The sequence below is a fragment of the Cupressus sempervirens genome, chromosome 5 (genome assembly GCF_028749045.1).
Source record: "Cupressus sempervirens isolate cs-2001-9-10 chromosome 5, ASM2874904v1, whole genome shotgun sequence".
Lineage (NCBI taxonomy): Eukaryota > Viridiplantae > Streptophyta > Pinopsida > Cupressales > Cupressaceae > Cupressus > Cupressus sempervirens.
Window position 1 is genome coordinate 178,379,378 of NC_143122.1, and position 19,643 is coordinate 178,399,020.

Sequence of the window (19,643 nt, forward strand, 5' to 3'; positions counted from 1 at the left end):
TGACCAAAAGACAATTGTATTTATTGAAGTTGTGTTTCGAGTTTTGTGTCAAACAACATTAAGTACTATTTTTTTAAAATGGTGTCAAAGGGTGCACATTAAATTCTAGATGTAATGGCATCAGTATTGAAAAAGAAACTGAATACTAACCAATATGAGAATAGAACACTAAATCCAACATCTTCTATAGCCACAATTTACAGAAGGAAATAAATCCAACATAGTGCAAATGAAGTTCTCATTTATCTACAGAATCTTGAAAATTCCCATTAAGAGCCACCCCAACTATGATGAGCATAAAAGGAGAATTCAACACACTTCCCATCATAAGCCTAGAAAAAATTCACCATGACAATTAACAAAATCTAGACACCCGTTTGGGGAAAAACCCATATGTTAGGGTTCCCTAGCATAGAACCAATAATAATAGTTGTCATGTCCATCATGAAATCAAAAGTATGATATTTAAAGTCCCCATCTTTGTCCATGAAAATAACAAAAATGGCCTTGGAATGTAACATGCCCTCTGAATGACTTTGGTTTGAGTGAGTGCACACTGAGTCTCCATAAAAACCCCTCTAAGATGTGCAAATACATGATCAATGTCCTCTTGCTCCAAAGATTCAATGATTATATGCACCCCTTCCCTTGGATTGTTATCCCCATAGTCTGTGATGAATCATCTTGGAAGAGACAACACAATTTTTGTAGATCTATTCTATTCACTTTCAATAATTGGGGTTGAGGTTGTCATCTTAGAGTTGCAGTGAATCTTGATTGATTTTGGGAAATGTGTACATTCAAAGTTTTGTAGCATGTGATACAAGCCAACTAGAAAAACAATTTTGGGCTCTTAACATAGTATACAATGACTAGTTTCCAATGTCATAGCTAAATAGTGGAGGTTGGGTAGTTTTATGATATGAGACAAGTTTTAGGCCATGGCACAAGATTTTTGTGTAGTTGTACATGAGAAATCTTGCAGGGAAAGCCTATCAGTTTAAATATCGTTTATTGCTACTCCAAAGGTAGGATTAGATATGACAAGATAAATACATCTAAATTTTATTTATTTATTTTTAAATAAAATGGATGGAACCACTATGTATATTATTAAAATAAAAACAGGTTCAAGGGTTCATTTGGGAAAGAACCTGAAAGAAAACCCGAAATCATCACCCAATACAAAAATACTAGGAGATTTCATACAAAATGTCAAGGTGGTCATAGTCTCAGAAAACTACACAGCAATGTTTTAAAATCTCCACACCAGATAAGATCTTTCTCAAAAAATTGCATACCATACTAGTCACCTCATCATTTAAAGCATTTTCTTCGCCTTTCCAACTAGAATTCTTCAATTTTCCAATAAGCTGAGGAGTCATTTGATGCTACTGTTGTTGTTGTTGTGATGAAATATGTTGCATCTACTAATACATTTGTTGACTTGATTTGTTGACTTGATGTAACAATTCATGGATGTGGAGCAAAAGGAGGATGAGGCCCTCCTGGTTGCACTCCTTGAGGTACTGAACCCAGCACCATCTGTTGTGGTGATTCAGTCTGCGGAGTCATATCAAGGGTTGGAAGCATGAAAAGCATTGCAACACCAACACTTGGAATAGTTCCTTCAACATGCATGGCCCCCTCTACTGCAAATGGCCCTGAAGTAGTTGAACCTTCTATCTACAAACTTTTCTCATTAGCTCCTTGAACATAGCTAGTGTGTTTGTCTTGACCTGAATCCCCTGGACAGTTTCTACACCAAAACTTGGTTGTGTTATCATTACTTCCACTACAGAGGATATGACCCATCGGATGCCATGCAAGATCCCATGCAACACTTACATGTGCATAATGTATCTCGACTTGAGGAACTTCATGCCCAACAAGCTGGTGTATAATGGATCCATCCAAGCTTCCACTCACAAAAAAACTCCTCATGGAATGGATGCCATGCCACAACTGTCACATCCTTACGATGCCCACGATATGATTCAAGCTCTTTTAGTGTTCATATGTCATAAATCTTTATGGTTTGGTCCTTAGATGTAGCAAGCACCCAATTACCATTCTAATTCCATTTGTCAGAGAGGATTGTATTCTTGTGACCATGTAGATTGCTTAGAACCCCTCCTATTTTTGCATCCCACAATTTTATGACATTGTCCTTACCTCCAAAAATAAACAAAGATTTTGTTGGATGCCAGTCAAAACTCATCACATTCCAACCATGACCTTCTAAGCAACATTCTTCAGACTCTCTGTGTGCAGATTTATTTTCTTTCACATTATTCATATTAGTTTTCTAGTACTTGATGAAACCACCATCATCGCCAGTAACCATCCAATTCTCATTGTGACTCCATACCATTGGCTAGACTGCCTAATCATGAGCCTAAAGAAACATATAGATTTTGATATGGTCATTTAGTACCAACATAAACACACTCTACTTCCTCCATAATGAGTCTTAGGGTCTCCTTCAGTTTATTGTCAGCAAATATGAAGTTTACTGCATTCTTTTCCAGTTGGAACAACTCAAACATGAACCAGCAAGGGCATATTCTTGAGAAATGGTAGTACAGAAGACACCTGGATCATTAGTGCACAAGTTCAAAGGATGTTTAATCAATTGAAGCAACACATTTCGTACACACGTTAGATGTCAAGCAAACCTCAACCAAGATATCTAACTAGTTCCTGCACCATTGATCTCTTTTCCCTGTACATATAATACCAGTAATCATATTCTTAATGAAATCACGAAGGCCAGGAGCATCATTCACAGGGAAATAGTACTTTGTAGCACAAGATACTAGATGACAACATGGAGAGTGCCAAATGATAAATCATGATAAACTTGTTTCATTGTTAATGATATCGAATAAATTTGGGTATAGTTCCACCAATGTAGTTGGATTCCAACTATCTATTTCCTTTCTATCACATCCTAAGTTTGAGAGGTAGTTAGCCAATTGGTTACCTTCATGATAAGTACAATTGAGGAAGGAATTTTTAAAAGCATCAATTAGGCACCAGGCCTCTATTTTAGCTTGTATGCTAGACTTCTGCATTCAATTTTTCTATTAATACAAGCCTAAATAATAATAAGAGAGTCCCCTTCCACTTGGAGCTGAGGTATGTTCATAGCTGATGCTATGACAAGACTAAGGAGCAAAGCTGAAACCTCAGTATTATTGTTAGTGCCCCATGGAATAGGTGAAGATTTTATAAATAGAGGTATGCCCAAGTGATTTCATAAACACACACCTATACCAGAAATCCATGGATTGCCACGAGATGCACCAGTTAGATTCAGCTTAATAACACCTTGGTCTAGAGGATGCCATTTCACACTCAATCTGTCTTTCTTCAATGTATTTGTGAGGCTTAAAAGATCTGGAATAGATATAGGCTTCCAGCTTTTGAGAATTTGATTATCCCAATTGGAGAAGCCAATTTGCGATGACCTCTTCCTAATATTAGTTAAAACCAATTCAGAAATTGATTTTCAATTATGTCAGTAACAACACTAACTAAAGATTGCTCCTTCCTGAAGATAAGCTTGTTCCTTTCCCACCACAAAGCCCAAACAACCAAGGATGGGGAACATTTCCAGATGGGAGGTAGAAGAGATTTTGCACACTAGCTAGGCTTCAAACAAATCCCACAAGGAGTTTGGTAGCGGCATTGGAAAACTAAGTTTTCCAAGAAGAAACAACCAACAATCTTGAGCAAAAGCACACTGAAGAAAAACATGATCAACATCTTCAAAAAACCGCCCGCATAGAAGGCATTTAAATCGTTGGGCAATATTGAATCTTTCTAACCTATCACTTGTTAATGGCCTTTTTCGAAGAGCTAGCCACGAGAAGCAACCTGCTTTAGGCAATGTACAATCATTCCAACATAAAAAATAAGCCTTTTTCTTAATCAAATTATTCTCCAAACTGCTAAGAGCCAAATTGATTGAATAGCATCCATTTATAGCAGGGGCCAAGAAAATTCTATCTTCTTGATCAAGAAAGAATACATCCCTATCACTAATAGCCTGATTAAATAAAAGAGCAATATGATCTGGTAAAGGCAAAGTGGAAGGATCTTTTCAATTGACCTTGTAAGAGAGAGGATCCACTTGAGACACATAGTCAACAACCTTGTCCCCCCAATTGTCTTTAAATATCTGAATGAAAACTAAAAACTCTTGTCTGGTAGCCAGAGGAGGTAGAACATTCCATGAATCCTCCCAAAATGCTCAACATCCATTATTAATTTCCCAAGAAACATAGTCAAGAATCACATGCCTAGATGCAGTCATAAAATTCCATATTTCAGAACATCGAGGTAAGCTTGAAGTAGTTAAGATTCGAAGAGGATCTAAGGAGTTGAGATATTTTTATTTCATAATCTAACACCATAAACTATTTGATTTGTGGATCATTTTCCAAATCAACTTTCCACCATAAGCTTTATTTCTAAGTGCCAAGTTATGGAGACCAACTCCACCACAATTTTTTTCATGCATCATATCCTCCAATGAAATTAGTGGAATTTTACTATGACCAGGCATATTTCCAAACCACAAGAATTTAGTAATTATTTGTCTGATCTGTTTAATCACTGAAGAGGGAGCATGCAACAGAGAGATGAAATAGTTTGGTATAGCCGAGAGGACAGATCTAACAAGTAAAATTTTACCTGAGAGGGAAAGCCATCTAAATTTCCATGCTAAAACCTTACTTTTGATTCTATCAATGACTGATTTCCAATATACAACCTTGTTAGTTCCCATAAAAAAGGGGGTTCCTAAATATGTTGATGGTAACAATTCTTGCTGGAAACCCAAAATGTTAGCAATCTTGTCTAAAAGGATTGCATTGTGAAAAAGATGTAAACTTTTGATTTAGGAATATTGATTTGCTGACTTGAAACGATAGTATAAAGTTCAAGGACTTCCTTTATTGATCTAACTTCCTGAAGAGAAGCAAACCCAAATAATAGGGTATCATCTGCGAATAAAGATTATGTGATGGATATAGTAGATCTAGGCAATTGAATTCCTTTCCAACTTCCATTTATGTGTCTAGAGGTAACCAATCTATTGAAGGCCTTTGACATAATAATAAACAATGAGGGAGATAGTGGGTCACCCTGTCTTACCCCTTGGGAAGAGGAAAAAAAACTTGAAGGAACCCCATTAATGAAGACTAAAAAAGCTACACCAAAAATACAAGCCTTAATCCATTTACACCACTTAGGAGAGAAACCAAACTTGAGAAGAACCTTGAACAAGAAATTCGAATTGACCTTGTCATATGCTTTAACCATATCCAATTTGATAATGACTGATGGAAGCTGATGAGATTTAATAGAATGCAGTGTTTCATGTGCAACAAGAGCTCCTTCCATGGTCTCAATCCTAGGAACAAAACCATCTTGCTGAGGAGAGATAATTTTTGTGAGAAGCTTCTGTAATCTTAGATATATAGCCTTTGTGAATATCTTATATATTATGTTGCATAAGGAAATTGGTCTAAAGTCAGCAAAAGTCCTTGGAGATAAAGATTTAGGAATCAAAGCTATATTGGTGCAATTGAAATTTTTAAGCATGAAGCTATGATTTCTCGATTCCTCCATTGTGAGGAGAAGATCAAAACAATAAAATCCCAATATTTTGAAAAATTTAACACCCTCATTCTGAATGCTTGTTGCATTAGACAAAATATCATTTGAATCTAAACTCCCAATTTGAAAAATAGTGTCTGATGCTCTCCTCTGTTTGACTGACATGTGGAAAAACTTAGTATTTTTGTTTTCCTCTTGAAGCCATGATTCTTGTGATTTCTGCCTCCAATATTCTTCTTCTCTGCCACAAAGCTCCTCCCATTCAACCTATAGTACTTTTTGTTTAACATACAGATCTAGAGTCAAACCATTAAGGATAATGTAAGAATGGACATCCTCTAAATTCTTAATCACTTGTCCCTTTTGAGAAAAAACATTTTTGAACACATGCTTGTTCCATAATATAATCTGAGATTTCAAGATTGAAGCTTTTTATAAAATTGAAACAGTCTATTACCCTCCACATATGTAGTTGATAACCACCATTGTTTCAATAATGGGAGAAAATGTGGGTGTCTAAACCACATATGCTGAAAAGTAAAAGAAGACTTATGTCGTATAACTAAAGAAGGTATAGATATATTAAGTACCACTAGGTAATGGTCAAAATTTGAAAAGGGAAGAAAATTGTACTGATTTCTAGAATTGGGAGACAAGGAATCTATCTAGTCTCTTAGTAATTTGTAAAAAACCCTATCTACAGTTTGTCCATGTAAATTTACCTTGTGTAGGAGTAATGTCAATCAGCTGGTTATCTAATATGAAATTCTGAAAATCTTCTATAGGTCTAGGTGGTGGACATATTCCTCCTTTCTTTTCATCAAGATTGACAATGGTATTAAAATCACCTGCTAATATGAATTTTTCCTTAGCATGTTCTTGTAAGATCTGAGACACATGATCCTATAAATCTCTTTTTTCTTATGTTGAAGAGGGACCATAAATATTAATAATCTGAAAGGACAGATCAAAATGCTTGAAATGCAGTAATTGCCAATTGTTTTCATGTTTAATAACGTGACCAGATATTATTTTTGGGTTCCAAAGTGTTGTGAGCCCCCCTGATGCTCCTATACCTAGAGAATGAGCTGAATTCCAATACGACCAATTGCTAACTATCTTATTATATGTATCAGCTGATAGCTTTGTTTCTTGCAAAAGAATACTATCCATAGACAAAGAGTCAAGTTGTTGTTTGACTCAATGTTGTTTGTCAGAGGCATTGATGCCTCTGACATTCTAGGTAAGAAATTTCATTGAACTCGAGGAGAACACACTGTTCTCCTCAAGCTTCTTTTGTGTGGGGTAAAAGTATCATCAAGAGTGGATTGTAAACTAGCCTCAATTTCTTCTCTTGTCTTAGAAGACTTAGGCTTTCTTCCCCTTTTCTTGGGTGTTTTCTTTATATCTGACTCTACCATTGGACTTTGAGCAATAGAAAGGGTTTTTGAATAATCAAAAACCATCTTATGAATATTGCAGTCACCATTATGAGATGTCTATTCTTCGTGACCAGGGATAATGTGTGAATCTTGCTTCATATTCATTAGTATAGTTGGGTTCTCTAAACTCGTCTCATTTGTGTTCTCAGCTAATCTAACTAGAGTTATGATAGTATTATGAATAATCAGTCAAGGCCAACCAATTGCAGAGGCAATATTTGGTTCAGCCATAAATGCTAAATTTCACTAGATAACTAGACCAGTTTTATTATTCAGATCAAAATCATGTAGAACCTCTGGAATCTCCACCAATTGAGGGGATGTAGTCAAATCAAAAATGAAGGAATCTGAAAGTATAGTCGAAAGGTCCCTATCACTAGCTATATTTTGTACAATATTGACCATATTTTGAGTATATGTTTTCCTTGGATCATCACACTCATCTTCCATTTCCTAAACAACAATTTCATCAAAAAATTTCTTAGCCATTGAGATTGAGAGATGGTATGCCACAAATTTGAGTTCTGCCTTAGATGGTTTGGAATATTTGGCTTTATGCTAAACAACATTAAGCATGCACTAATACATTTGTCATCGATTTGCGACGGCCAAGTGTCAGAATTGCGATGCAAATGTGTCTCCACTACGACGACAGCAGACATCGTTGTTTTTTAGTCACAAATTATGACGTCTATTCTTGGACATCACAATTTCGACGCCTATCCATCGCAAGCTCAACATTCTATCCCATCATTGCTCTCGTTGCAATGGATGTGGTTCCCATCACAATTCTGACGTCTTCACCATGAATTGCGACGGGGTGGCGTCGGCATCTGCCCACGGGTTCGCTGAAGTGGGAGCCTTTACAGTTCATCCGTGGGTGTCGCAATTGCGACGTCCATGGAAACTTGCGATGGTGCTGTCAATGTCGCTGGCCGTCACAATGTTTGCGAATGTTTCACAATTGCGACGCAAAATCATCAATTGTGATGGCGTCGCTATGCACGCGACGCTTATTTCATCGCAATGTGCGTGTGTACGTCGCAATTGCGATGTTCATGGTTAGCAATATGCCAAGGCCACTATGGTGACAACGCCAACTGTCGTCACCGCCACAGCGGCCCCGCCACAAGCTCCCTGATTCGAATTGTATGGTGATTGGATGTTGTGAAATAAATTTAGATGTGGCATATTAGGCTTCACAAGTTTTGTTTACCATCTTTTACGATTCAGAAGAACTAGTGTTATGCAATTTGAAAGCTAAATTCATAATAAAGTGCTCTCGATTGATCCATTTCTACTCAGCTTATATAGGCAATGGTGATGTAATAGCAATCACAAACAGTGACATGGAAAGGAGAAATGTTGTGCTTATTGTGATGGGCCAAACAAAATGAATTGCTAGTGATGTATTTGCATTTGAAAAGAATCACTGTGTTTTTAGATGAAGAGCTTGTGGAGTTCTTGTCAGATTTGGAGGCAAGAAGTCAACAAGTTTGATTTTCCTCCTTACTAGCTAATGCTAAGGGGAAAAAAATTATTGACAAAATGTGGGCCAAAATTCTAGAAAAAATTGGGAAAATCCTGATCAACCTTTTTTTGGGAAAATATCTTGATCAAGATAGCAAATCAGAGATCTAGTATCACAACAGATCATTTCCCAGGAATAATAGAATCACATTCCTGAAATAATGATGGAGAACTTCTAAACCACTGGAATAACTATATCTCTAACTCACCTTGTGCAACATCAACTTTGTAATAGGAACCAACGATGGAAGATTACTGGGTTAGAACTTGATATGTATCAATAGAAAGGAATGAAGAACATTGTGTACGTAGTGAATCATGATATACATAACGTGTTATACAACTATGAGGATGAAGGAAGATGTCATAGTAGTTTCAGTGAGTAGTTCTCTTCTATGCAAAGCAAGTATTGTTACCAAAACTACTTAGCATGTCACCTGCAAAGGCAATGAAAAGATTAAGATCTAAAGTATGCGGTGGGAGTATGCAGTGGAAATGATCTGCATAGGGCCTCTTAGAGCACTCTATGATTACAGATCATAATTGTAATTTGTCTATGTTGATGGAGAATTTTATTTTGGTAAAGACAAAGACAATATTCAAGCATTGCTGGTACCAGATGATCGACCTGATACTTAAAACAATAACAGCCACAAAACTGTATATTGGGATGGCACATAATGAAATATTCTGGATTTATTTTGTTCTTAGCTCCTCATCTCAAGTCGTAATTTTTGGAGGACATATCGACTTTTATATATCCAATGACTTATATGAATAAAACAACAATTATATATCTCACAAAGGTAGAAGTATAATGAAGTGTGATACTAATAAGGCACTGAGACTGAAAAGTTAATTATTTTGGGTGACCCATCTGCTAGGTGAACCAAATAAAGGAGCTGTGTGGTGGGACAAATGCCACAAATAAGACCTCATTCAATTAAGAGGACCGTGGCTATGATGTGCCAACACAATGGATAAAATTGATAATCATTGACACAAATTCTCATTTATAAAATCCTTAAAGTTACCTTGACATAGCAGTAGTGAATATGCAGGGGGAGCAATTACTGTCCTTTGGGGAGCTTCTAATCTGCTTGCAAGGGATTGCATAAGATTGATAAAGCAATATTATATTGTTGACTAAACTGCTGACATCTTTGCATTTGCAAGGAGTTGGGAATGAAAATACACATCCATTCATACAAGTACTCTAGGGTTCCCATATCAATATCAATGGGATGGAAATAATTTTAGATTTCAAATATAAATTTTAAAGGCTCTATCTTGGAAAAATATAAGGTGTGGATATGTGTGAATGAGTAAGAGTGCGTAGTGTGTGTGAAATAAAAAAGAAGACCAATGGAGCACAACACACGCTAGAATTGCAACATAATATGGGAGTATAGATAGTATATCCAAATTGTTGGACAAACTGGCTTAAGGGAATGTTACCAAGAGATGGGATGCATCGATTGGAGATTACGAGCATGCATAAATATTTTCGTGAAAGAGAGTGTATGTGATATAAAATAGAATACTACAACAATAATGGATAATATGGCTAATCCAAGATGATTTGATTATGTGGTATTTGTAAAACCCATTAGGAAGAGCCAAACCATCTTATCAAACTATCAATATGGCTAGTCTCTCATTCTACATACTACGACATTAACCCTTCTTGATATGTGTAACCCTTGTACTTATGAAGTCCTTGCATAGCTATTGGAGTTCAAACGTTGTACTATGAATTGATATAAGAGTGGAGATCTCTTATGAAGCATTGGAGTTTATTAGTGTATCACAACCTATATGGAGAATTAACACACATTCGTGTGTTTTGGGGTAGGGTGGTTATTTGAGTATCTTATTGAGCTTCACTTTGTTTCGAGAATAGTTTAATATTCTCTACTAAACAGGGCCAACCATGTGAAGGTGGAAGCTCATTTGGCCCCACCCCCCTCCCCCTAACATCACTCTACATTCCCCGTTAACATCTAACATTCATTCATTCTTTCAACCATTAATAAAATGTAACATTCAATCAATATCACATGATAACATTCAATCAATATCACATGATAACATTCATTAACACATTAGATTTGTTAACATGCAACATTCATCAATATTCTGCATTAACACATAATTCATGAACATTCATTAGCACATAATTAAATTCATTGAGACATAAAATACAGTCATTATCAATTAAGGTATGTAGTGACAATCATTTCTTTTTTTTCTTTCTATTTCTTTTTTCTATGTAAGCTCTAAGAGGAGCATCAGTGTCATCATCAATTCGCCCCTCATCAGTTGTTCTATTCTCTGTTCTTGATGATCTCAAATTCCTATGTTGCAAAGGGGGGTCCTCTACAATAACAAATAAAAGAGTTAAATTAAAAATAATTTATTATAATTGTTACAAGTATTTAATTATTTTAAATAACATAACTGTGTCTCTTTACTTGATCTGACCACATCATTTTGTCTAGACTCAATGTCAACACGGTCATGAACATCGACCCCTCGATCCTCTACAGCTGCTATACAAAATGTTACATTAATCCAAACACCAATTGCAATTACATATAAAAAATTTAATAGCAAATGTATACCTCCACCACTGGGATGCACATCATGCGAACCTTCGACATCCACAGATTGTGTAGAAGGATTATCAGGCTACATTCCAACATCCAACGCATTGTTATCATTGCTTGCTTAAAACAGATATACTCACTTTATATTGGAACTTAACATCAAATAGACTAATTGGTAAAGTATTCAATTTGAAATAAATTTCATTTAGCTTATTTACCTGTGGCTGAGATGCATCAGTATTAGAACCTTCCACACTAATTTCAGCTTGTAGCCATTCAGCCACGACTCTATAGCCTTGTTGGAAGCCAATTCTCTTATCGTCTTCTATGAGGCATCTCTTGAACTCTGAGCCCTGCATTTTTGCGTGGTATGGTGAATTTTACTTGCATTGTTTCATCAAACAATGGAGGGTAGTTAAAATATCAACAACAAATCAACTATATCCATCACAATATAATAGGAGAAAAATCGAGCAGTTTTGATGGAGCAATCTACTATATAAATGTTGTGTGTTTGTATGCTTTGCTTGTACCAACATATTTTCTTCAAATTCTTAAGTTGGGTAAGAGTTAGTTCAGCTCTTTTGAAATAAAAATGGCTGCAAGTGCTGCTGCATTCCCTCATTCTTTCAATCACTGCCTTTATTCTCAACTATTGGAGGAAAATTCAGTCAAGGGTGAGATTTTAAATAATATCATATTAGTGAATCACAAGTTTTCTTCACTAATCTAGATTGCAGAGTCTTGACTTCAATTGTTGAATTGTTTATATTGAATATGAAAATCCACTACTGTTATTATATTCTATTGACCTATTTATAATTGATGAGCTAAATAAGGGAGTCCTAGAATTTCCCTTCACATTATATAAAAAATTTGATACAATTTTTCATTTACTAATACTTACATCTCTTGCTTGAAGTTTCGAAAAACCACCAGAGCTGAGCTTGTGTGTCTCGTACTTTTCTAGTCTTGCCTTTGTTGCCTTTGATGTGTCAGGCAATCTATTAAAAGTTTGAAATATGTTAGATAGTATAAATATGGAGGTTAATTAGTACATAATTAGATTCTCAATAGTATCACATACCTTTTTGTACTCTCTACTACTGTAATATTATTTTTCTTGTTAGCTTTATAGTTTCCATCCAAAATCAGAGCCTGCCACTCAGCCTTAGGAACATAGGGCAGATGCTCGTACCTGGGGTTATCCCGTAAATTTTTTTTGTACTGGTCCCTAATATACTTCAAACATAAACTAGCTTTTTCAAGGAGCTTGTTTCTCTTGAATGCACGAGGTCCAAAGAGTTGGGTCATGCTCTCTATAAGATCATCCTTCAATAGTTTGCGTTGGTGATTCCACCTTTTAAGTAAAAAAAAACATGTTAGACTCATAAATGAAGTGAAGTTACCTTTAATATAGTTCAAGAAATGGACGAAAAGGAAAACTATTATAGCAATGATATAAAATCAAAATAGTGGTTTGGGGTTTTAGTTAGGATATGATGTTCCACCAGGTATGCATGGTGGGCCCAAATATTCAAAAACACTCATCACCAAGTTTTCTCCAAAAAAGATCATTCCCTACAAAACAATCATGGGATCATTAGTCGATGAAGAGTGATCAAAAACTAAATTACTATTATATCACTATAGAATAATAATAACTTTAAAGTACCTGGAACTTTGGCTACTTTTAATGGAATGCCTTCATTGTCACTGATGATCAATGTGACATCCTTCACCGTTCCCATACTAGGAACATAGGAACATCCAGGAAATGATGTTGCAGGTCCTATTGCAAAAAGTTTCATAAGTTTCATAAGTCTTTGTCACGATTGAAGTATAAAAGAACAAATGATAATTGATGTTATAAAGTTGTAAAAAAGAAACTATTTGTTGCTGTCATAAGAGAGAAAAAGAGGGATTTGTGTACCGGCCGATGGTGCAACATTCGATGCATGTAAGCTACGTGTTGCTAACTTAGCAGTCGAAAAGAGATTTGTGGTTGTCCTGGATGGAGGCGGCATCATCGTAGGATTCAATTGATGTGAAGCTAAAGAATAAAATTGTTAGAGCATGCATAAATATAGAATGCGTGGACTAGCATGGACAAGATTGTTAGAGCATTAAAAAGAAGGATTGTTCGAGCATGTATTGTCAATGATTATGATCACTCCTATACATATTCAGTGGAAAATAGAAGTGGGGAATGGAACGTGTGATCTACCTGAACCACCTGCAGCACCCTCATCATGGGAATGGGGCTCGAAATCAAGCAAAAAACTCTATAAAGACAACACATCCATATTTTAATTAATGCCATAAAAGAGCATAACATAAAAACCATTATTGAACTCTTTTTATAATTAAAAATTTCATTAATACTTACTTTTAAGGACTCAGAGGTGTGCAACAATTCAGATGCCCTATCTTTTATTTGTTGAGTCATAGGTTGTATGGTTGCCAAACGTAGAATTTCTTTGCTAATTTTCTTTAAATTAATTTTAATCGAACCAATCAGGTCATCGGTCTCTGCGAAATCGATATAGAAAGGGTCCTCCTCAAGGGGGGCCTGCTGAGGGACTGCAAGTTCCTTTCCCTCCCTCCGACCACTAGCCCTCTGTGACAACAATAGTATTAGTATTATCAAAATTACTCCAAAACAATAAAGAAAACAACATTAAAAAAATAACATTTTACTTCTATCTAGTTTGCACAATTACAAATGAGTTTTACCTGCTCATGTGTAGATGAGCCGGGAGCATCGTCAGCATCCCCTCCGGGTGGTTGCTCCATATTGTGCCCCTATGTCAAAGATGAAGTATAAAAATGTCAGCCAAAAATTTATTGACTAAATGGTATGTTGGAGTCATTGATTAGAAGTTGGTTTAATAGTATGTACCACCCCCATGATAGTAGCCTCATTTGTATCTATGCGGTTCAAATTGTAATTAATAAGAAGCTCTTCCCCTACACGTATTGATTTTATCGCACAGATGAATACACGATTTCCCTCGCGTGCCTCAAATATGCAATTGGGTTGCTGTATAGTTGACCCAGGTCGTGTACTATTTATAAAACCCACAATATTCCCTGTTGCTTTTGGCCTTCCATCAATGTATATAGCCACACTTTTACTTTGATTATTGTCTTGCTATTGTATATAATTTGCGGAGAGGGCATACCTACGCATACTTTTTTTATATTTAACAATATGCATCCAACTTTTGTAATCGTAACATGGTCCAACATACTCCATCAATTTAGAAACTTTGTTGTAAGACACCTTTATGTCGTCCATAGAAAATAGGCCCAAACCATGTAGTGATGATGGTGCTATGCGATATATCCTCTCGTTAACACAAAAATCAGTGTTTATTGGAGGAAGTTCCTTGGGTACCCAATGTTTCTATAGATGTTGGTACCTCAAGGGCACCTCGATGTCGCCTTCCATCTCATCATCATAAGAACATGACCCCCCTTGAGCAAGGAAAAATTTCATGCATTTATTGAATTTCCTTCTAGTCCTTTGACCTCTAGTTAATCTCCCTGTTCTAGATAAACTGCATGTCTCACTTTCCTCTTCTATTCCTATATTTCCCTCACTCGAGGAAGACACTTCTAACAAATACCTATTCGCTGGTACCTGCAAATGGGAGAGATCTTAGAAGACATCAATCTTACTATTGATAAGTGTATTAAATAGACTTTCTATAAGGAGTATTGACTTATACCTGTCGATCCATGAGACTGTGCGGAATGCTCCTGAAAGGGGTTCAATTTCCTACAAATGTAATTCAATTATCGTAAGAATAATCACATCATAATCATAATCACATCCATCATTAGCATCATATAAAAATTAAAAACATTAAAAGGTACACAATAAAACACTTAAATCAGACTCACATTATAAGCCTACTAGGGAAGTAGGCCTAGTGAAGGGCTAAAATTGGGTTTTTATATCAGCTAATGAGTAGAGGGCTTAGTCACCTTGGGGACATGCTATTTGAAGTTGTTTGATGTGTGTGGAGGTGGAGGAAACACCTAGAATAAAGTCACTTGCATAACATTTTGAAATTCAGTTAGATATTTTATATTAATTAAGATAACTGTAATTTCTTCCAAAACCCATTATAATAATTTTAAAATGGATTACTGGTTTCTTTTTACTTACTGTGTAAATCCCATAGATCCAAATACATGTACTAAAATAAGTTTTCTAGTTTTAGTCTGTAAATCAACATACTGATACAATGTTATTCCTATTCTAAAATGAAATGTTAGAGATACTTGGATTATTAACCAACAAATTGGGTAAGCACTTATATTATGTTTTCCCTATGAATTTTATTCTAGGTACAACTCCCTTTTATAGATATTTAATGAATTCCCTTTTCTAAACTAAACACTTACAAATGCTTTTGACCTGAAAGAAAATAAGGCTCAATACATTCACGCATCAATATGTGTTTTAAATAGTTTTATTTAATTAATTTAGATTAATAGCTAATTTACATTAGCAATATTCTATTTGTAGTTGAAACTTGTAGCTTTTAAATAGATAATGAATAAACTATGTAACCATATGTATAAGACAAATATATTTCTATCAAGAAATGAATATTAAATAGATTAAGGAATGATGGCATACCTCTAAATTCCATCATCATCATCCTCATCGTCATCATCATCATCATCATCATCATCATCATCATTATCGTCCTCCTCATCATCATCATTGTCATCATCATCATCCTCCTCGCCATCATCATCGTCGTCGTTGTCGTCGTCGTCATCATCATCAACATCATCATCAACATCAACATCATCTTCATTATCATCATCAGTAGCAGCATCATCATCATCATCATCTTCTTCTTCTTCATGAAAATTTGTGTCAGGAACATCATCCAATAACTGTCGATCGTGATCACCATCTACATCATCTTCTATTTCTTCGGTATCTTCTTCTTCCATCACATTATACTTTATTGGCCTTCCTCTCGGTTCATGTCTAACAACAAATGACCAACCCAGTTTATGTGGAACCTCTGAGTAAAATACCTACTCATATTGGCTTGGAAGAACATAAGGCTCATCCCCAACTGGCTCAAGCGACCTTGTATTAACCATTGTAAATCCATTATCATGTTCAATAACAGTTCTATCAGGATCATTTGGATTAAGTCGTAGCCTGTACCATTTGACAACGAAGAATACTAATTTGAAGGAACTAAAGTCACACTCAATTATCTCATCCAAAATGCCATAGTATCGATTTTCAGACTCTTGAGGATGTAAGCCGTTTCTGGATGAAATATTAGTCACTTGAAAGACTGCAGTTATTCCTGAATCACAAGTTTTCTTTGTGTCATCCAACACTTTGACGCAAAATTTATGACCATTATAGAACATAGCCTTGTGGTGTTTAACTTGCAATAATATGTGAAACATATCAAAATTATTGTATCATGAGTTGATAAACATACGAGTGATTAATAAATTTCTACGTACCTGGAAATCTCTTGAACCATGTGCTAAATTTATTTCCCTTTGCATAACATTGGAATCTCCATTACGATGAGCTTCTTTAACCAATGAAGATACACCTTCCCATGTTAATGTGCGACTAGAATGTTGACATCGTTCAATCCATACCGTCATCCAATCAAGATTGTTTGCAATATAAAAATGTAGTGCATCCCACTCTCGAGCACCTGTACAAAAAAAAAATAGACAACTTACAACCGATTTATTTTGAAGATTAAGAAATAATTTATTATAATAACATCTTATATTTTATTACCTCTCACTTTTCTCAATGTACCTTTTCCCATCAAGTACTCCCCTTCTAAGTTTTTAAAAGGCTCGAGATCCCAAATGCGATCTACATGGATATTTGATGCAAACTTAGGAAGATATTCAGTAATGTACACCATAGTCTGGTATACCATATATCCCTCTACCATAGAACCCTCAGGATGTGCTCTTTGTCGAACCAAAGCCTTCAAAGATTTCAAATGCCTCTCAACCATCCACATTGACCTAGTGTGTACAGGTCCACACAATTCAATCTCCTCAACTAGGTGTATGAGGTAGTGTTCCTGTGCATTGAAAAAAGTTGGAGGTAGACACCTTTGCATTTCACACAGTAAATGAGGAATTCTTCTCTTCCAATAGTTTATATCTTCTTTATGGATTTCTTTAGATGACAACCACCTACATTAAGAGATTCAAGTCACAAAAAATATATAGATATGAGGCTTTACAAAATAATATACAATAGATTACATAGCAAGAAAAATAAATCACGAATATAATAAATATATACAACAAATTGAACAGATATTACTGCTTACCTCATATATTTTCCAAGATCGTATATCACTTGTTTGATGTTATTGTTGAAGTGCTCTGGGAGAGATAGAGGAAGCACGTACTGCAGTAATTATAAACCAATCATTTCATTGTTTTCTAACATAACATAATGAACAATTCACGTAGTTTATGAATATATTGTAAATACAGAAGAACATAACTTACCTTGACGAAAGTATGCCAATCATGCATTTTGAGCCCTGGCCCAAATTCACTTTTTTCTGATATGAGATTTTTTATGTTCGCAGCAAATCCTGTGGGAAATCAAATTTTTTGTATGACTTCTTTTATGGCATCACTTTGCTGCTCCGTTAAAAACCATGGAAGGGCAGTTATATTAATCTGATCTCTGTTGCTATTTGAGTGAATAAAATTTTTCAATGCATGATTGGATTCATGTATGTCATTACAAATTTTGACAATTTTTTCTTTGTCACGCCTTCCATCCAATATTTTCCACAATGTCCCTGTTATATTCTTTCCAATATGCATAGTATTAAACAAATGCACAATTTGTAAGTGCTCGTAGTAGGGAAACCTACTAAATTGTCTGGGATAGCTTTTTAGTCCCTTTGGAAGGTTGTCAGTATTTCCTTAACGACCTTCACGATCATCAATTACACAATTAGTCAACAAAAATCACAATAGAAATATATAAATTACAAACATAAACCATTAGGTGGAACGGCATTACCTCGACGATTAATTCTATTATATTCCAACTTCCATAGGCGAGGTGTCATTCTTTGTGGCTTTGATGTAGTCTCTTCTTTCCCATTGAAAAGATGTTTTTTTGTACTTCGATACTTATGATCCCTCTGGAGGAAGTGTCTACACTCATCAAACACCTGCTTTCCTAAACTTTTTGAATGATAAGATTTCATCTTTGGATCACAAATTGGACATGCAAATTTTCCCTTTGTTTGAAGACCTACAAGATAATGATGTAATTGGATTATTAAATATGTTGATTTTTATAATTAGAATTATTGTGCGCAACTTGAATTCACTATAACATACCATAAAAATGTGTTATCCCTGGGGCATCATGTATTGTCCATGCAAGTATTGCATGGAATTGAAATTGTCTTTGTCGTATTGGTCTAGACACGTCATACATGGTGACACCGTTCCATAACTCCACCAACTCGTCGATAAGAGGCTCAATATATACATTCATATCTTTTACTTGATATTTACCTACTTGAATGAACAGTAACATTACATAGTTATTGTGACCGTTTTACTGCAAGATTTGTAAGTACGTGTAAATTAATAACTATCAAATGATAAGATACCTGGAACAATCATTGCCAACATAATGTGCTCCCTCTTTATTGACATCCATGGAGGAATGTTATTGTTGATAACAAAAATAGGCCACACCGAGTAAACAGATCTCATCTCTCCAAATGGATTGACACCGTCCGCTGCCAATGAAAGCCTAAGATTACGAGGTTCTTCTTTGAAGTGTTTCCACTTTTCCTCTATGTGCATAAATTTCAAACCATCTGCAGGGATTCGAATAATGTCATCTCGACTTCTATTGCGTGCATGATAATCCATAAATTGAGCCAAGCTACTACACCTAAATAATTGTCGCATCCGTGGAATAATGGGGATGTAACAAAGAACCTTTTGAGGCACCTTTTTTGTTAGTCGATCTATTCGATATCTACTCGTATCAGATATAGGGCATTGTGTTGCAAATTCATGTTCTTTATAATATATAATATGATCATTGGGACAAGCATGTATTGCTTCATACTCCATTCCAATATCTTTCATAACAGTAGTTAATTCTCGATATGAGCGAGGTAGAATATTTGATGATGGTAACAGAAACTCACCTATCAATCTACAACAAAAAATATAAGTTGTTAATATAAACAATATTAGTGGTACATTTTTCACCCTTTGTTAACTATAAAGACATATATGACATACCTTAACATACGTGACATTGTTATGTTGGATAAACCATTCATAACCTTCAAGTTCAACAACAATAATACAGTAGAGAGAAGAGTTGTTTGGGAGGCTTTGTATAGGG

The 19,643-nt window shown here is 35.4% G+C and overlaps 1 pseudogene; it reads right to left on the reverse strand.

The window, feature by feature from the left end:
- Nucleotides 1-1,232: 1,232 nt before the first annotated feature.
- On the reverse strand, nt 1,233-7,732 carry LOC149554999 (polyadenylation factor subunit 2-like; annotated as a pseudogene).
- Nucleotides 7,733-19,643: the final 11,911 nt, after the last annotated feature.